Source organism: Pinus tabuliformis, chromosome Q, assembly GCF_031772625.1.
Source record: "Pinus tabuliformis cultivar Carrire ecotype Pingquan chromosome Q, CPIR1, whole genome shotgun sequence".
Classification (NCBI taxonomy): Eukaryota; Viridiplantae; Streptophyta; class Pinopsida; order Pinales; family Pinaceae; genus Pinus; species Pinus tabuliformis.
Genome location: NC_142296.1, coordinates 1175127781 through 1175147868, shown reverse-complemented (window position 1 = coordinate 1175147868; position 20088 = coordinate 1175127781). Strand labels below are relative to the sequence as shown.

General features: G+C 39.3%; 2 pseudogenes; both read left to right on the top strand.

The window, feature by feature from the left end:
- The first annotated feature begins 854 nt into the window (after positions 1–854).
- Positions 855–2790, top strand: LOC149223883 (aldehyde oxidase GLOX pseudogene; annotated as a pseudogene).
- An 11192-nt stretch (positions 2791–13982) lies between these two features.
- On the top strand, positions 13983–19813 carry LOC149223882 (aldehyde oxidase GLOX pseudogene; annotated as a pseudogene).
- Positions 19814–20088: the final 275 nt, after the last annotated feature.

Below are 20088 nucleotides of genomic sequence, written 5' to 3'. Positions count from 1 at the left end.
TGACTCGATTGGAAAGAAGAAAATATTTTTGAGTGGGATTTAGTATTTTTAAATTTTTGTCTTTATCCAGTCACATTCTACTGATAGAATGGCAATCCAATTTTTTAGAAAAGTCACAAGCCACCGATAATATTATTTTTATAAAAGTCACAAGCCACCGATAATATCGGCAATCCAATTTTATAATGACCAAGTCACAAGCCACTGATCGTCTGCAATCGGATTTTTAATTTTAAAAAAATGCAATCCGTCACCTTAGTTTGGTAACTTTAATAGCTGGGAGTACTATCGTTCTTCCATCTAACCAAATTCAACGAGCATGTGGCAACTCTTAATAAATTATAAATGATTAGTATATGTAATTGATGAAATATTGAATATATTTAAAAAAATAAATAAAAGATGAGGATAATAAATTGTTGGGTAAAAGTTTTCAAAAAATTTTGTAAATACAATTTTTAATCGTGTTTTAAATCCATTTAACATCATTAAAAATATCTAATAGCTCTAAAATTATAAAATTGTCAAGCTCTAAAATTATAAATTTTGACAATTTTTATAGTATTAAAATTATAAATTTTGACGATTTTTATTTGGTTTTTTCCAAAATATAATCGGAATTTCATGACTTTCAATGGAAAAAAAAGGCATATTACGGCTTAAATCAGTGTTAAACGAAGAAGTTATGATTTGTCGGAGATCGGTGGTGAAAGGAATTGCAGTCGTGGTATCTGTCGCACGTGATATACATTACTCTCATCACCTTAAATTCCTTCGATGGTGCCTTGCTCCAAACAAGGGAAGGGAGTAGATAGCTGGGATTCTCATACACAAGCGCACAGTGCTAGCTAGTATATAGCCTTTGTTCAGTGTTTTATACGACACTTTGGCTAATATGAGAAGAGTAGCCTCTGTTCAGAGCTTTACACGACCCATTGGCTAATATGAGAAGACCCGACTAGAATGCATAGCATGGTATTATATCAGATCATCACCTGTAATCAAATTTTGAAGTTCTTGATTTGGCTGTTTCATGAGATATATTGAATTGAACTGAGATCATGACCTGAAGATTTTGCACAAACGATGGCAAGAAGTTGGGATCCGCTGGTGGGATCAGTAAGGACGCAGGGAGGGCTCATGTGGGCTCTCATGTATTTCGCCTCATCCTTCTTCTTGTTTAATTCTGGGCCCGCGGCAGCAGAGAGTCAACCCGGCGGCAAATGGGAGCTTCTGGTGGCAAACTCCGGCGTGTCGGCCATGCACATGGCGCTCCTGCCCAATAACAAAATCATAATCTTCGACCGCTCGGACTACGGCCCTTCCAATATGAGCTTACCGCAGGGAAAATGCCGGATTGACCCGAACGATCTTGCTCTCCCGGTGGATTGCTGGGCGCATTCCATTGAGTATGACATCGACAAGAAGCGGGTGCGCCCGCTCACAATTCAGACGGACACATGGTGTTCGTCGGGGGCACTGGCGCCGGACGGCCGGCTAGTGCAGACCGGTGGCTACAATGACGGAGACCGGGTCGTCAGAATATTCAATCCGTGCGAGGGATGCGACTGGATCGAGAACCCGGCTGGCCTGGCCAGGAGGAGATGGTATGCGACGAATCAGATTCTACCCGACGGGCGAATTATCGTCGTCGGTGGGCGGCGGCAGTTCAGCTATGAGTTCGTCCCCAAGGCGCCGGGCCAAAGCGGGTCAGTCATTTTCACATTTCCGTTCCTACAGGAGACGAGGGACAGTGCAGAGAACAATCTTTATCCTTTCGTCCACCTCGCACCGGACGGGAACCTGTTCATCTTCGCCAACACCAGATCGATTCTCTTCGACTACCTCAACGACCGAATCGTCCGGTCATACCCGGACATGCCCGGTGGACCGCGGAACTACCCGAGCTCCGGGTCCTCCGTCCTACTCCCCCTGGACGCCCTAGCTGGAGACGCCGAAGTCATGATCTGCGGTGGGGCGGGTAATGACTCCGCCTTTTCCGAAGCCAACCGGGGCCTGTTTCTGCCCGCCTCCGAAACCTGTGGGCGACTGAGAATCACCGACCGGGACCCGCGTTGGGCAATGGAAAACATGCCGATGCGCAGAGTCATGGGGGATATGCTGCTTCTTCCTACTGGAGACGTGCTGATTATCAACGGGGCTTCGAACGGCACCGCCGGGTGGTGCCTAGCCCGTGACCCCATTCTGAATCCTCTTCTTTACGACCCTGATTCTCATTCGTTTCAGATTCTGAGACCCTCTGGCATCCCCAGAATGTACCATTCAGCTTGTCATGTGATGCCCGACGGCCGGGTCCTCGTGGGTGGGAGCAATCCCAACATATTCTACAATTTTACAGGCGTGCTGTATCCCACCAACCTCACCCTGGAGGCCTTCTCTCCGCCTTATTTGAATTCTCAGATGAACCGCCCTTTCATTTCGTCGTTCGGGTTCGGTAACCTCATGGGATATGGTACTAACTTCACCTTCAGGTTCTTCTTGAAAAGCTCCTTGGACCGGGTTTCGGTCACAATTCTGGCACCATCGTTTACCACGCACAGTTATTCCATGAACCAGAGGTTGCTCAAGTTGGGTATTATCGACTTGGTGTATCTTCCTGAATCTTCTTCCGGGGCCTTGTGGTCTGCCAGTTATTATCAGATCTCGGTTACTGCTCCTCTGTCTAAGGCCCTGGCTCCTCCCGGGTACTATCTTCTGTTCGTTGTAAACGCTGGCATTCCCAGCCCTGGCAAATGGGTACGACTGCAATCATCATCCAGGGATTATTAATTTTCCCTTTGTAGATATTGTGGGAGCGACATTTGCTCATTTCTTCATTGAAATTAGAAATGTCTTTTGGAAACCACAAATGTAGAGCGCTTAATGAAGCGAGACTGTTACAAGTCAAAGAAAGTTGCAGAGAGAAATCATGAAACAAGTGAGAAATTCCAAACATAGAGTAGAATGTTTTTGATGAAACTTCAAATAAAAGCTAAAACGAATTTCTGAAATTGTAAATATAATTAAAGATTATAGAATTTAATATATATTTAGACCTTTTAAAATTTTGTATTTATTTATATATTTAAAATTATAAATTAAATAATAAAAAAATACATTTTTACTTATATATTTTCATTATTCAATATCATTTAAATTTTTATTATTCTGGATAAAAGGCTATGATAAATTTATGGTTAGTTTTGCATTATTTACATTTTTATTATTGGGGATAAAAGGCTATGATAAATTTATGGTTAGTTTTGCATTATTTACATTTTTATTATTTGGGATAAAAGGCTATGATAAATTTATGGTTAGTTTTGCATTATTTACATTTTGATTATATATTTCTGTTTTGGTGATTTTTTTTATGACTTTTTTTTAGTTAGTTTAGCTTTCTTTTCTTCATCCAAAAAATTTTTAAAATGGAAAAAAATTAAATTCTTGTTAGATTTAAGAGTTACTTTCTGTTTTATCTGTTCTTTTATAAACTCAAAAAAAAAAAAATCTATGTTGGATTTTCTTCATTCTATAAGTTAAAAGCACTGGTCTCAATACTAGTCATGCCTAGTCATGTTTATTCTATTACCTGTTATTGTGGTGGCAAATAGGAGAGTAGAAGAAACTAACTTTGATGTTTATTATGGTGTTTGGCAAATGAGGGAGTACAAAAAATATAAAAGATATTAAATTTGAACATTGATAATCACATTATCCTTGGTGTTGTTCTTTGATAATCACATTATCCTTGGTGTTGTTCTCAACTCTTGATGTTGTTCCCGACATTAAACTCTATTGTTTTTATTATTTACATCGGTTAATTGGATGTAAATACAGGTAATTGGATGTAAATACAGGTTTGCAGCATAATCATATTTTATTCACTTTTAAAAACCAATTGTAATAACATACCATTTGAAAATATATAAATAATTAGTTAATACAAAATTTTGATTATAGTAATTAAAAAAATAGAAAAAATATTTTTAATATTACTTAATGCATAATAAACCAAAAAAACTAAATATTAAATTGCTATAAATTTATATGAAACAAAGTCAATAATTAACTTTAACTTATTATTTTTATCTAAAATTACATTTCCAAATATTTCAAAAATATAACCCAACCACCAATCTTAACTATTTGATTTTTTTAACAATTTCCAAAATTTACCTGGTAACATTTCTTCATACTTCTACCTATCGGAATGCATGCTTAATTCCCGTGAGAATGCTGACTTCAAAAATATCATTTTAATTATATACTTCATACCTAATGGAATGCTTAATTCCCGTGAGGATGCTGACTTCAAAAATATCATTTTAATGTTATATAATTAAAAGTCACTGATCTGGTTGGGAGGTTCTTTGTTATTATTTTCCAAAAACTAAAATATATAAAATAAAACTATCCATAGTTTTTTAAGACCTCTTTGGCTGCTTGGTTTTCCTTTTGGATTCTCTTGCTGGCTCATCAATATCAAGAAGACAGACCTCTGCTACACCTGGTGGCTTTAGTATCAGTCGTTGCTTAATACAAAAGTTAAATGGGTCATATAAAAAAATAAAAATATCGATTGGGAGGTAATTTATTTTTTTGGGTCCCCGGATACGGGTGTCCAAACAGAGGTTTAATGTGATGGCACAGAGGTGGGGTGAGAAGGGCCGCTACCTGCCCGTCCTGTACAGCAACTTTAATATCTAGTTGACGGATGATCATCGACATGTGGGCATCGCTACGTTTAAGGGATTCACGGTAAGCAATATGGGAATGTCTTTCACCTCCACACGTTTTGATATGCTTTGGATTTCAGCTCTCTTGAATGCCATAGTAATGGTGGGAGCAATTCGAGGCACGGGAAAGGGTAATAAATCAAACCTCCGCCAGGGTTTCGTTCTGGAGTCTGTTATGTTATGTTGTCGGGTTATGGCCTTGTGAATGTTGGCTCAAGCGGCCTGATAGGTGCGACGAAGCTGGGTTCTTGCTCCGGTAGACCTGTGGAGCTGCCTCAGTTAGTTCCCTGGATTCTCTCTAAGGCTTTGGACTCCCGTCTGGTTGTTCGCTTGATCGGCCTGTGTTCTGTTTCTGTGGTTGCTCGGTCTTGTTCCCACCAAGTCGCTGCTGCTTTCATTATGCCCCGTCTTCGCCATCGGATGAGATGCCGCAGAGGCACCCCTCGGCGGGCGTCCTCTAGCCCGTCCTCCACTTCTCCCTCCAGCGACTTCATTTCTGGCCATTACCCTCGCACTCACAGTGGGAGAGGGTGCTTGCTTCAGCCCAGCCATTACCTTGAGCCCAGTCCTCCAGACTCCTCGTCCTCTCCCTCTTTCGGCTCTACGACTTTTACTTTCAATTGCACCCTGGATTACTGCTCATGTTTCAATGCTCTTTCTCGAGGAAGCCCAGGAGGTGGGAGAGTCCAGCTCTCATCAAGAGGGCCCTGGCTCAGTCTCTGCGCCGAATCCATGCTCTCCGCGAGCTCCGGAGGTTCCTGCGAGCAATGTTATTGACATGGTGATGGAGAATGCTGCTCGCGGAGGATGCTACAATGCTGCCCGGGTTCGTCTGTGGAGGATGCTGCTTGTGCTCAGAATCCGTGTGTGGAGGACGCTGCCCGTGCTCAGGATCCGTGTGACATTGGCTGGTGCAGAATTGTGAAGGAGCCTCCAGAGGCTTAGCTCATTCTCAGCTGCTCTGTCTGAGGTTATGCGGCCCATTATAAAGGGCTTTTTGTTGTTACTGCTGCTCATTTTTGTTTACGCTGATAAGCCAGGGTTCAAAATGCAAGTGTTTTGGAATGTCTGTAAACTCAGTAAGGTCAAGAAGGTTCACACTGGTTCCCCTGCTCGGGATTACATAAAAAGATCTCGTCTAAATTCTCAGTGTTAGACAATTTTTTGTTTCAATCTACCTCTCTTTCTGGGTAGTTGTCTTAAACTTTGGTCATGATGTAATTGTACACTTTTAATATGAACAGAGTAATTTTATTTAAAGAAAAAAAAAATATTATTTTTTTGGGTAAATCAAATTTGATTTACAGCTCGTGATGGAGGGCCGAGCTTTGTCAGAATTGGTGACTGTTCATGCCTAATGGCAGAATTAATTCATGCATGTATATTGTATATACAGACATTTTGGGAAGAGTAAACACCCGTGATCCGGGCTAGGAGACAAAACCCAAGTTCACGTATGTGTATAGAGCTCCGTAAAATGGTTAGATGTAATAATATTAACAATTAAATTAAATATTAGATTGGTGTACAATATTTTTTTTGTTTGTGGAATAAGAGATTAGTTATGGAATAATATAACAGGTATAATTTAGTATAGATTTATTTTAGAAACCGTTTTGATTTGAGTTCAGACAAATCAAATTTGTTTAGGTGTATTTTTTATGTTAAAGTGTAAAATTTGAAAAAAAATCTCTCTATACAACCCACATTATTTATATTGTATTTTTAAATGCTATATAGAGTACATTATACACATTAAAATATCAATAATTTTTTTATTGTTCAAAATTGTTTTCATTAGATTTTCAACAAGATGCAACTTACCGAGTTCATCTGGGCAATCCTCACTCTCTCATTCTGACCAGAGTTTTTGATACCAAAAAAGACAACTTACATGCATTATTTCCAGGAGGCTTTGTAGCCTTAGCATATCTCAAATTAACAAGAAAAGAAGGCTGCTGAGAAACTGACTTGATCATGCATATGGAAATCGATGTGTTCCACTCTCGCTTCTAGACTGCAAAGATGGTCATTCGTACGACGATGATGGCACCGAAGACTATCCAATTGCTCTAGAATTTTATTTGGGCTATACTGAATGTCATTGAAGTAAGCCATAATTTCGTTTTTGTCTTCATACCTGTGGTCATGAGAATATCCATATTAATTTGGATGTGTCGGAGTTGTTCAAATATAGATTCCATGGTGATCGGAGCTACTACATGACCAGGTGAATGAGCTGGAGAGAGAGTTTCAGTGTCCTCGGATTCTCGGCTACCCAAATTGGCTAAGGACACACTAAGACTAGGCTCAGGATGCCTCCCCTGAAACAATTGCCCACCCCGCGACGAGGGCATAGAGAAGAGGACCGAACAGATCGGATGTAAGAGGCAAGCCCTTGAAGCAGAACCAATAGAGGACCCGCAAAACCCAACACAAGTACTAGAACCACAAAACCAGCCCAAAGGAGAAGACTTCACCAGGACACTTGCCCCTTGCCCTTTGAAGCAACACAAACAAATAACTTCCCAAATCGGAAGGCCGAGCGGTACAAACCAAGTCCACCACCCTAATCGCCCTCCAACACATACAACACAACCACAATTAAACAAGAAAGAACACACGGGTCGCTCCCCAGGCACCCCAAAGTCATCCTCACATTAAGAGACATCTAAGAGAGACAACGAAGAGCTTGCAGCCTCACACCCACCCAACACTAGATAAGAAATCTTTGAAACCTACAAACAAGCAAAGAAGCCGAGAGAGACAAATTTCTTACCCCACTTAGAGATTTGAATGCTTGGAGAGAGGATTTTGCTGAGTGCGAGCCAATGACAGGCTAAATCTTGGATCCGACTCAGTTTTGCACCCTTTCACGTGCTCGAGTCCCAAGGATAGAGCAAATGATAAATTCCAAACCATACCATAGGGCCTTTAACCTCCACAACACCTCTCAGCCAAGGCAAGAACCCTAGGGAGCCACCATGGATGCAGACCCACACACATCGCTTGCCAAAATTCATTGCCCGAGCTTGAACACTGCATTGTGTTCCAAACCTGCCTACGAATTTATCCATAGGGAGAGCAAGATCTTCCCTCATACCTGCGGAGTGAATACCCAGATTTCACATGATGTAGAATTAATGTATGCGTATACCCAGATTTCACATGATGTAGAATTAATGTATGAGTGGAGTTGAAGCAGGTCCCAAGGGTCACTAATTTGACTCCTTGTAGACATTTGGTCACCCCCATCAGGGCAAGTATAATCAATAATCAATATTAGTTAACATAGATCTTCAAATATCCCTAGGGTCACTAATTTGACTCCTTGTGGAAGTTTGGTCACCCCCATCATGGCAAGTATAATCAATATTAGTTAACATAGATCTTCAAATATTTTTTAAATACAGCGTTGACATATTTTTTAGAAGTATAAACCTTAAACAACTTACTCACATTTTTTTAATTTTTTTTCACTTCTAATTACTTTACCTCTTTTTAAAGTTGATTTGAAATTATATTATCGCATACGGAAAACTTAATAAACATGCATAAAATTATTTAGCTTTTTTTGTGAAGTTAATATTAGTTAACATAGATCTTCAAATAGTTGTGTTGAAATATTTTTGAAAGCTATAGGGTTTAAACATCTTACTAAACAAGCATAACATATTTATTTTGTTTTTTTACTAGAGAATATTTTTTATTTTATTTTATTTTATCTTCCTCAAACTGGGTTGTAGAATGAACCTATCAACTCAATAGTACACAATTTTGTTTATTTGTTTGTGAGATAAAATATTAGTCCAAAATAAAAATCATTCGTGGGGTATCTATATAAATAGATCTTCACCTGGATGCCGATTCCGAAACTCATACTTTTTATCCGTGTCTGGAGAGTTATACAATTCCCGAGTTAAGGGAAAAGTAAGGTGAAGTGCTATTGGCTGTATTAGCTATTTCCTTTCTGAAGGAGTCCCTTGATTTCCTATAAGTGAGTATCGCTTTGCTAAAAGAGCATTTCAGAGCGTTTTACGAGGGAAAAGTCTACGAGAAAACCATATCTTTTCGGCGAGTTTCATCAGATTATGAGATATTCCCTTAGTCTGCAATTTACATAAATATCCCATATTCTACAGCTATGAATTTAAACTTACATAAAATTTTGATTAAAAACACAAACAAAACCAACATAAGCTTAACAATTAAAACCACTCTAGCGGTAAATATTTACATGAAATTTGTTCAAACGTGATTGGGTTAACGGAGTAAATATCTGAGTGTTATCACGTGGCTCTGGTACGTTATTATAAACGCAGTGTGAGAGTGTTTCTGGTACATTTATTCAAACGCGGTGACAGTGTGTCGAACCAGTTTATTAAAGGATATTATTCAGGCTCAGAGATTATTTATTGTTCATATCATGGGAAGCCTTATGGATATCTCTATTAATCATATATACAGCGAAGTCAATATGGAGGTGGACACTATTTAAGAAGGGTTTCAGTGGGCTATATGGTGTTATGAAATACAAGTATGTTGAAGAAAATGTTACTTGGAAAAAAATTATCTTAACAATTATTATTATTTCTTTTCTGCCTGGTGTGTCTTTATAAACAATGCATTAGTTTTATGAATGATATTTTTATTTTTATGAAATACAAGTATGTTGAAGAAAATGTTACTCGGAAAAAAATTATCTTAACAATTATTATTATTTCTTTTCTTCCTGGTGTGTCTTTATAAACAATGCATTAGTTTTATGAATGATATTTTTATTTTTATGAAATACAAGTATGTTGAAGAAAATGTTACTCGGACAAAAATTATCTTAACAATTATTGTTATTTCTTTTCTTCCTGGTGTGTCTTTATAAACAATGCATTAGTTTTATGAATGATATTTTTATTTTTTTTGGTTTCCTCTCTAGAATATATGATATTAGGTGAGGATTTAATTTTGGTTGACTATATGGTTTTTTTTAAGGTTTTGATGATGTTTGACAGTTTGGCTGTCTTTGAAGACTTTGATGACGGTTGATAGTATGGTTTTTGTGATGGTGTGTTTTGTCTCGCCAGATCTATATGAGACATATATTATCTTATGTGATTGTCTATATATGCTTTGTTTATATTTCTTATATAAATACAATCATGCTTTTTCGTCCTGAAAAAACTAGTTCCAACTGATGCAGGAATTAGTGAGAGATTCAGTAGTGGGGTGTAACTGCAGAACCAATGAACTGAAGATTCACTCATAATTAACTCGTGCATATTAGTGAAAGATATAGGGGGTGTAACTGCAGAACCAATGAACTGAAGATTCACTCATAATTAACTCATGCATATTAGTGAAAGATTCAGTAGTGGGGTGTAACCTGCAGTGATCAACTAGTGAACTGAAGATTCACTCATAATTAACTCATGCATATTAGTGAGAGATTCAATAGTGAGGTATAACATGCAGTGATCAACCAATGAACTGAAGATTCACTCATAATATACTCATGCATGTCAAATCAGAGAAAAAACTCGATTGAGATTCTAGTTCAAGGACAATGTACTATCAATTGTATAATCATCTGAATTGTACAGGGGTGCATGCAATCATAGGAAGGCCTATGAGGATTGCACAATTCATATTTGTGGAATTTCTCAATTAAATATGGCTTAATTCCCAAGGAAACTGCTCAAGGAAATAAGAGCTTGGCAGGAGAAGAATTGGCTAAGTATTGGCTTGAGTTTGTCTGGGAAGCAATTGGCTAAGTATTGGCTTGAGTTTGTCTGGGAAGCAATTGGCTAAGTATTGGCTTGGGCTTGTTTGGGAAGCAGTGAGATAGATTGAGATAGTGCAAAGGTTAAACGTGATTAATGCAATATAGAGATAGTAGAGGTTTTTAGTTGTGACTTTCCCCAAAAAATTATTGTGTTATGTATGATTGAATTCTTTTTCTTTTATGCTTCATGATTTCATCAATCATTTATTATTTCCACTAATGAGTAAAGTAGATTCAAGTCAATTATTCTAACATATTATAATATGCAGTTTGAATTTACAATTTTTTTTTACGACATACATGATATTATTAAATTTTATAATAATTTCTATCACATTTTAAATTAATTACATTACCACTTAGAAAATAATTATTTATTACAAATATGTATGTGTTATCATAAAGATACAAGAAAAAGCTTCAAATGTATGGTTTTGTTGACTCTAACCTTGGTGAATGTGGACAAGGGAAGGTCAAGTAATTCCTATGATAGAAAACATTGTATCATAGAAATGCATGAGGTATTAAAGGGTTATTCAATCTCATACAAAGACATAATACATTGTTTCTATGAAGTTTTTGTGGAAACAATCTAGCTACAACATTTATGTGGTATATTGGACTCAAATAAGAGCCCATGCCCTTAATGGGGTGTGATATTCACATTATGGTTATTGATTTGGAAAATGGTTCCAAGACCTTGATTTGGAAAATGGTTCCAAACTATATTTAAGGTAAATTTTAATTATATCAAACAAATGGTGGAGTTAGGTGACTACTTAAAATGAAAATTCAAAATGGTATTTTTAATGTTTTTTTTGAATGTTTCAAATGGAAAAATAATTCTTTGATATAAAGTCAAAGTTACCTATACAACCTTATTATGAATATTTGATAGAAAGTCAAAATTACCTATACAACCTTATTATGAATATTTGAAATAAAAAAAACTTTATTATGAATAATAGTAAACTATTTCAAATAGGAAAAAAACTTTATTATAAATAATAATAAATTAGTGATTGGTAAAAAAATATACAAATCCAATCCTTTCTTAACAATAACGATAATGAGAATACATACATTGTATTGAACCAACACACCTATTAAATACTATTATAATTTTTTAATGGATGAATTATAGTTAATATAATATATTGTGTAAATAAGAATAGTTATTATATTATTTTATTATAAGTTTAGTGAATAAAATTATATATATATATATATATATATATATATATATATATATATATATATATATATTTATTTATTTATTTATAGCTTAATATTTTTATTAAAAAATAACAAATGAAAAATAAAACTAAAAATAATATTTAAAGTATAAATAATATTTAGTTATATATTTTATTTTTTATTATAAAAAAAAATTAAATTTTATTTTATTTATTATTTTTCCTTATTTTGTTTTACAAATTTCACTTTTCATTATATTTATATAGATTATATATTTTTTCATTATAATTATATATTTTTCATTTTTTTTGTTTTCATGGAAAATCCAAAATTTACTTCCCCGTCAAATTAATAAGGCTTAACTTCAAAAGCATTGAAGAAATTTAACCTATAACTCCACGATAAATGAAATACTTAACAACAAAAACTCAACCAAATAAATTATCTCTTAAAACTATATACTTTTCCTTCTATCCCATAAATTAACGACCATCAATATGACTTTATAATTTTTTTCATTTCAGGCTACATTAGTCATATAGCTTTGAAAAAATAAATGGTGAAGATAATGGTAGTTTCCTTCTAAGTCACAACAACTTGCTGTAGGGTCTCTTTATGGTACCATAAGACCAAGTAGTAGAGTATCCGTACCACGTGATTATTTTTATGTGAAAGGTCCATGGAATTATGCGTTATGATAAAGTTTCACAATGCTCTCATTTGTTTTATAAATTAATATTGCCCTGTTCTATGCTCTCATGCAGCATGAGGGTAGATATTTTTATATTTTTTCGGAGTGGGATATGGTGTTTAGTATCCTAGGATGTTTAGGTTATTGTCAAATTACAAATTATTGGAGTATTGGCCCGTGAGGATACAAGTTTAACTTGATTTTTTATTTTAAAAAATGTTATTTTTTGGTCTGGATTTAATAACTTAAATAATTAAAAATTTGATTTGTTTTTTATTATTGAGTTTATAATTGACATAGTATGATGTGTAATTATGTCTATCCGTTATCAAAGTTGAAATTTTGTTCATACAAACCTAAATAAAAATTAAAAAAATAACTATACAAAATATTTAAATAATATTAGTTCATTAAAAAAATTACACTAGAAGAAATTAGATCCCTCTAGGTTCATATTAAATCTATATCTAAAATATATCTATACTATAGAGTGACGTTATAGTGACATGTGGCTTGACAGTCAGGTCAGTAGGGTGAAACACAGGAGACCAATGTTAAAATCACACAGATTATAAGATAAGAGTATAGTATCCTGCTATGGTGTGCGGCTCAAGTAGTAGACTCCACCCTAGCAGTCTTGGTTGTGCCAAAATCATAAGAAATTAGTATATTCGACTTGGGGGTTGTTGGATGTCAGCTATCGTGGGTGGGCATACTCTTAGGTGTTATAATGGCATCTGGGAGATCCTGAGTGTTATAGAATGTACTCTTGGTGTTATAATGACATTTACTAAAATTAACTTTGGATAATACTCTTAGTGTTATAATAACAACCATTAAAATTGATCCTAAATCTCCCTTAAAATAAAGCTAAATTAAACCTAACTGTTACGGTTACGGATTCAGCGCATGGTATAAATTTTGTTTTTACTCAAATTCAATTTCAAAGAACATATCTCAGCTTTTATTAAATCATACTAAATTTCCACCATCATTTCCAGTCGAGCTTAACACCACACAATTATACTCAGACATAAGAGGAAAAAAGCGTTGGTATCAAATCAGTGCTCAACGAAGTTATGATATCTCGGAGATCGGTGGTGAAAGGAATTGCAGTCGTGATATCTGTCGCACGTGATATACATTACTCTCATCACCTTAAATTCCTTCGATGGTCCCTTGCTTCCGTACATGGAAGGGGGTAGATAGCTGGGATTCTCATACACAAGCGCAAAGTGCTAGCTAGTATATAGCCTTTGTTCAGTGTTTTATAAATCAGTGTTAAACGAAGAAGCTATGATTTGTCGGAGATCGGTGGTGAAAGGAATTGCAGTCGTGATATACATTACTCTCATCCCCTTAAATTCCTTCGATGGTCCCTTGCTCCAAACAAGGGAAGGGAGTAGATAGCTGGGATTCTCATACACGAGCGCACAGTACTAGCAAAGTATATAGCCTTTGTTCAGTGTTTTATACGACAGTTTGGCTAATATGAGAAGAGTAGCCTCTGTTCAGAGCTTTACACGACCCTTTGGCTAATATGAGAACACCCGATTAGTATGCATAGCATGGTATTATATCAGATCACCATCTGTAATCAAACTTTGAAGTTCTTGATTTGGCTGTTTCATGAGATATACTGAATTGAACTGAGATCATGACCTGAAGATTTTGCACAAACGATGGCAAGAAGTTGGGATCGGCTGCGCGGATCAGTAAGGACACAGGGAGGGCTCATGTGGGCTCTAATGTATTTCGCTTCATGCTTCTTCTTGATTAATTTCAGGCCCGCGACAACAGAGAGTCAACCCGGCGGCAAATGGGAGCTTCTGGTGGCAAACTCGGGTGTCTCGGCGATGCACATGGCGCTGCTGCCCAACAACAAGATCATCATCTTCGACCGCTCAGACTACGACCCTTCCAATATGAGCTTACCACAAGGAAAATGCCGGATTGACCCGAACGATCTTGCTCTCCCGGTGGATTGTTGGGCGCATTCCATCGAGTATGACATCGACAAGAACCGGGTGCGCCCGCTCACAATTCAGACGGACACATGGTGTTCGTCGGGGGCACTGGCACTGGATGGCCGGCTAGTGCAGACCAGTGGCTACAATGACGGAGACCGGGTGGTCAGAATATTCAATCCGTGCGAGGGATGCGACTGGATCGAGAACCCGGGTGGCCTGGCCAGGAGGAGATGGTATGCGACGAATCAGATTCTACCCAACGGGCGAATTGTCGTCGTCGGCGGGCGGCGACAATTCAGCTATGAGTTCGTCGCCAAGGCGCCGGGCCAAAGCGGGTCAGTCATCTTCACATTTCCATTCCTACAGGAGACGAGGGACAGTGCAGAGAACAATCTTTATCCTTTCGTCCACCTCGTACCGGACGGGACCCTGTTCATCTTCGCCAACACCAGATCGACTCTCTTCGACTACCCCAAGGACCGAATCGTCCGGTCATACCCGGACATGCCCGGCGGACCGTGGAACTACCCGAGCTCCGGGTCCTCCGTCCGACTCCCCCTGGACGCCCTATGTCACGCCCCTACACTTGCGGTGATCTTCCAACCGCTTGTAGCGAGGTGCGGCACCACCGAGCGCTTTCTTTTTAACAATACTAACACCCGTGGACTACGCCTACTTCAACATGAACCTACTTAGCTTATGTTTTTGCAACTGAATAAAGCATTATCCTTTATACTTTAGTGAAGACCATTCTCAATTATTAACCATGAACAATAAACCGAGAACATCAACAATAAGCAAGTACAAGGGAGGGGCAACTCCCAGAAAGTCTACCCAACAATATATAACAGCTTCTTCAATATTACAACACAAGTAATGCTTGGCAAACTCCAAGCCAATACTTAGAATAATTTTACAACAAGGCATAAACCAGCCTTTTACAATTATATGCACCCTTGCACAAAGAAGAATGCTCACCCGAGCTACATATCTCACTCTGCCAAGTCCTGCATACAATTTCCTCCTTAGCACGCTTGCCTCACCCAAAACAACACTTAACAGTCCAAATCTGCACTTTAGAAGGACTACGCATGAGATATGCGTAGCCTCCCTTTACCCTTGTGCAGTTTACCCTTGTGCGTATGAGTGTTCAATCTTATGCGAAGATGAATGGATAAAATGAGGTGCAGCCACCTCTTATTTATACGCTTCACACCTTGGCATATAATCTTGGGCCGACATTTTAAATTATACCATGAAGCCCCCACGTTATATTTTTATGGTGTCGGCTTGGTTAACGCTTTATGCTCCACGTTTAATGCATATAAACCTTCGTACATTCTTATAACATATGCGTACAAGCGTGGAGTGATACTTAGTCAATTTTCGTGCAGTCCTTAACGTCGCATTTTTTTGTCGCAAGCTGACCGCATATCGTCGCATGCCCGTTCAGCACGCGCCCGTCGTGCACCCGCGCGCCCGCCCGCGCGCCCTCGTGCACGCCTTCGCCCGGCGCCCGTCGCACAATCACCCGGAGGCCTTACATTCTCCTCCACCTGAAATCGTTGTCGTCCTCGACAACATACCATCATCCATGATGTTGTCTCCTCCACATAAGGCAAACATCACCGCAACATATGTAGAACCACTGTCATCTGCAATATGTTGTCCATGTGTGTGTCTCCTCCAAAGTGAAGAGATCATCTCATCAAACCGACTCTCGATGTGCCCCATTCAGGTCCATGAAGTCCTCTCCATCATCTGCAATGTGCCATCCTCAAGTCTCCATAGAAACAAGTATGCACTTGTCTCACCTATCCATGTGCTGCCCATGATCCTTGATCAAATCAGCTCCCATGTATAGAAAGTCGTTGAGTCTCGGCTCAACCCATGCTCAAGTATATCACCAAAGCATCATCATCATCATTGTAACTTCATCACCTCAAAGTGCCTCTTATCGATCCTCTACATCAAGTCACTCTACCAAGCCATGCCCATACATGTACTTTGAAAGTATGCATCCCATACTGCATCAAAGTCTCCTGACCTCAGCTCCTCAATGTATTAGATCTCTAAGTCCACCATACATGAAGTCCCTAAAAGTCACAACAATCTCATGTCCTCATGAGCTCCATAACCCATCCTCATGTAGTAGGAATGCTCCATAGCTGCTCACAAGTCCATCCAAGTCTTCAATCTTATCAACTCTCGATGTGCCCCATTCAGGTCCATGAAGTCCTCTTCATCAACTGCAATGTGCCATCCTCAAGTCTCCAATCTTATCAACTCTTGATGTGCCCCATTCAGGTCCATGAAGTTCTCTTCATCATCTACAATGTGCCATCCTCAAGTCCCCATGTCACACTAGCAAGTCCTCCTGCATAACATTCCTGCCCTAGCACTCCTCTTTGGATGTCCCTTGACATCTCTACAAGTGCTTCCACACAATGTCCTTGCATAGGTCTGCCATGCTCCATATCTTCAAGTCTCCAACCTGATGTCCATGACTAAGTTGCCCATGTAGTCCAACCAAGTAGACACATCACAACATCTGGCCATCCCATCCAAGTCTTCAACTTTCGGTTTAGTGAACTCGGTCACCCAACCATCTCATCATCATGTCATGAGTCCCTTCATCATAGCTCCTCCACCAAAGTGTCCATCAAGACTTGCTCTTGGTCTCGGCCATGACAAGTCCACCCAAAACATCACAAGTGTGTGCCCTCCTCAACCTGTCCATGAGTCATGCCGGGCACTTAGCCAATTCATGTGGCTAAAGCATGACTCATTCTTCCACAACGATCATCACGTTCCACCCTTGTCACGGGTCCTTGCACCTTTCATCATAAGGTCACAAGTAACCCCAACAAGCCCTGCAACAATCGATAATCCTTGCTTCTCCATACAAGGTTCCATCATAGTCATCCATGGTAAGATCCTCCCTAGCATTGGCAAACTGGCTTTGCCCTTTCCTGCACATGGTCCATCTCCCAAATGCCCAAATGAAACACAAGTATCATCACTTACTTCATCATCATGAGGCTCCTCCATGTGAGTGACCTCATCCATACATGTTGACAAACTGCACGATCCTGGTTCAACTTGATCAACCTCAAGTTCATCCTCCATCGTAGTCATGTCTGCAACATCTTCATCTACCACGGCTTCCTCTTCCTTGTTAGCACAATCTGCAACTTCATCTTGCTCTATTGTCCAACCAAGTTGAAGAAGTTCTTCCTCAGCTTCATCCTTCCTCTTCAAGGCTAGGAGATGCCTCACTTCCTTCTGTCTTATCTCGAGCTCCTTGAATTCTGCTTCAATCAAGTCTACTTCCTTTGCAAGTCGAAGAGCTTCCCCTCTATCAGGAATCCCTTCCTTAACCAAGGCACAGAGAGCATCCTTTGTTTCAAACAACCTTTTGCCACATTCTACAAATCCTTGTTTTACTCTTTCTGACTCTTCAAGTAGACTCCCTTCGAATTCTTTGAAGGATGCATAACCCAATTTTTGCAAGATAGACATCTTTACCAAGTCACCTGCAACCTGAACCAACCCTTGTTCCACTTCGTGTGAAACGGTTTCCTTCACCTGCAAGTACCCTTGTCACTGTCACGAGCAACCTTTGCTCACCAGCTCCAACCGAGCTCTGATACCAACTGTCACGCCCCTACACCTGCGGTGATCTTCCAACTGCTTGTAGCGAGGTGCGGCACCACCGAGCGCTTTCTTTTTAACAATACTAACACCCGTGGACTACGCCTACTTCAACATGAACCTACTTAGCTTATGTTTTTGCAACTGAATAAAGCATTATCCTTTATACTTTAGTGAAGACCATTCTCAATTATTAACCATGAACAATAAACCGAGAACATCAACAATAAGCAAGTATAAGGGAAGGGCAACTCCCAGAAAGTCTGCCCAACAATATATTATAACAGCTTCTTCAATATTACAACACAAGTAATGCTTGGCAAACTCCAAGCCAATACTTAGAATAATTTTACAACAAGGCATAAACCAGCGTTTTACAATTATATGCACCCTTGCACAAAAAAGAATGCTCACCCGAGCTACATATCTCACTCTGCCAAGTCCTGCATACAATTTCCTCCTTAACACGCTTGCCTCACCCAAAACAACACTTAACAGTGCAAATCTGCACTTTAGAAGGACTACGCATGAGATATGTGTAGCCTCCCTTTACCCTTGTGCGTATGAGTGTTCAATCTTATGCGAAGATGAATGGATAAAATGAGGTGCAGCCACCTCTTATTTATACGCTTCACACCTTGGCATATAATCTTGCGCTGACATTTTAAATTATGCCATGAAGCCCCCACGTTATATTTTTATGGTGTCGGCTTGGTTAACACTTTATGCTCCACGTTTAATGCATATAAACCTTTCTACATTCTTATAACATATGCGTACAAGCGTGGAGTGATACTTAGTCAATTTTCGCATTTTTTTTGTCGCAAGCTGACCACATATCGTCGCATGCCCATTCAGCACGCGCCCGTCGTGCGCCCGCGCGCCCGCCCTCGTGCACGCCTTCGCCCGGCGCACAATCACCCGGAGGCCTTACACCCTAGTTGGAGACGCCGAAGTATTGATCTGCGGTGGGGCGGGTAATGACTCCGCGTTTTCTGAAGCCAACCGGGGCCGGTTTCTGCCCACCTCCGGAACCTGCGGGCGGCTGAGAATCACCGATCCGGACCCGCGTTGGGCAATGGAGAACATGCCGATGCGCAGAGTCATGGGGGATATGATGCTTCTTCCTACAGGAGACGTGCTGATTATCAACGGGGCTTCGAACGGCACCGCGGGGTGGTTCCTGGCCCGTGACCCCATTCTGAATCCTCTCCTTTACGACCCTGATTCTCATTCGTTTCAGATTCTCAGACCCTCTGGCATCCCCAGAATGTACCATTCAGCTTGTCATGTGATGCCCGACGGCCGGGTCCTCGTGGGTGGGAGCAATCCCAACATATTCTACAATTTTACAGGCGTGCTGTATCCCACCAACCTCACCTTGGAGGCCTTCTCTCCGCCTTATTTGAATTCTCAGATGAACCGCCCTTTCATTTCGTCGCTCGGGTTTGGTAACCTCATGGGATATGGTACTAACTTTACGTTCAGGTTCTTCTTGAAAAGCTCCTTGGACCGGGTTTCGGTCACAATTCTGGCACCATCGTTTACCACGCACAGTTATTCCATGAACCAGAGGTTGCTCAAGTTGGGTATTATCGACTTGGTGTATCTTCCTGAATCTTCTGCCGGAGCCTTGTGGTCTGCCAGTTGTTAGATCTCGGTTACTGCTCCTCTGTCTAAGGCCCTGGCTCCTTCCGGGTACTATCTTCTGTTCGTTGTAAACGCTGGCATTCCCAGCCCTGGCAAATGGGTACGACTGCAATCATCATCCAGGGATTATTAATTTTTCCTTTTGTAGATATTGTGGGAGCGACATTTGCTCATTTCTTCATTGAAATTAGAAATGTCTATTGGAAACCACACATGTAGAGCGCTTAATGAAGCGAGACTGTTACAAGTCAAAGAAAGTTGCAGAGAGAAATCACGATACAAATGAAAAATTCCAAACATAGAGTAGAATGTTTTCGATGAGACTTCAAATAAAAGCTAAAACGAATTTTTGAAATTGTAAATATAATTAAAGATTATAGAATTTAATATATATTTAGACTTTTTAAA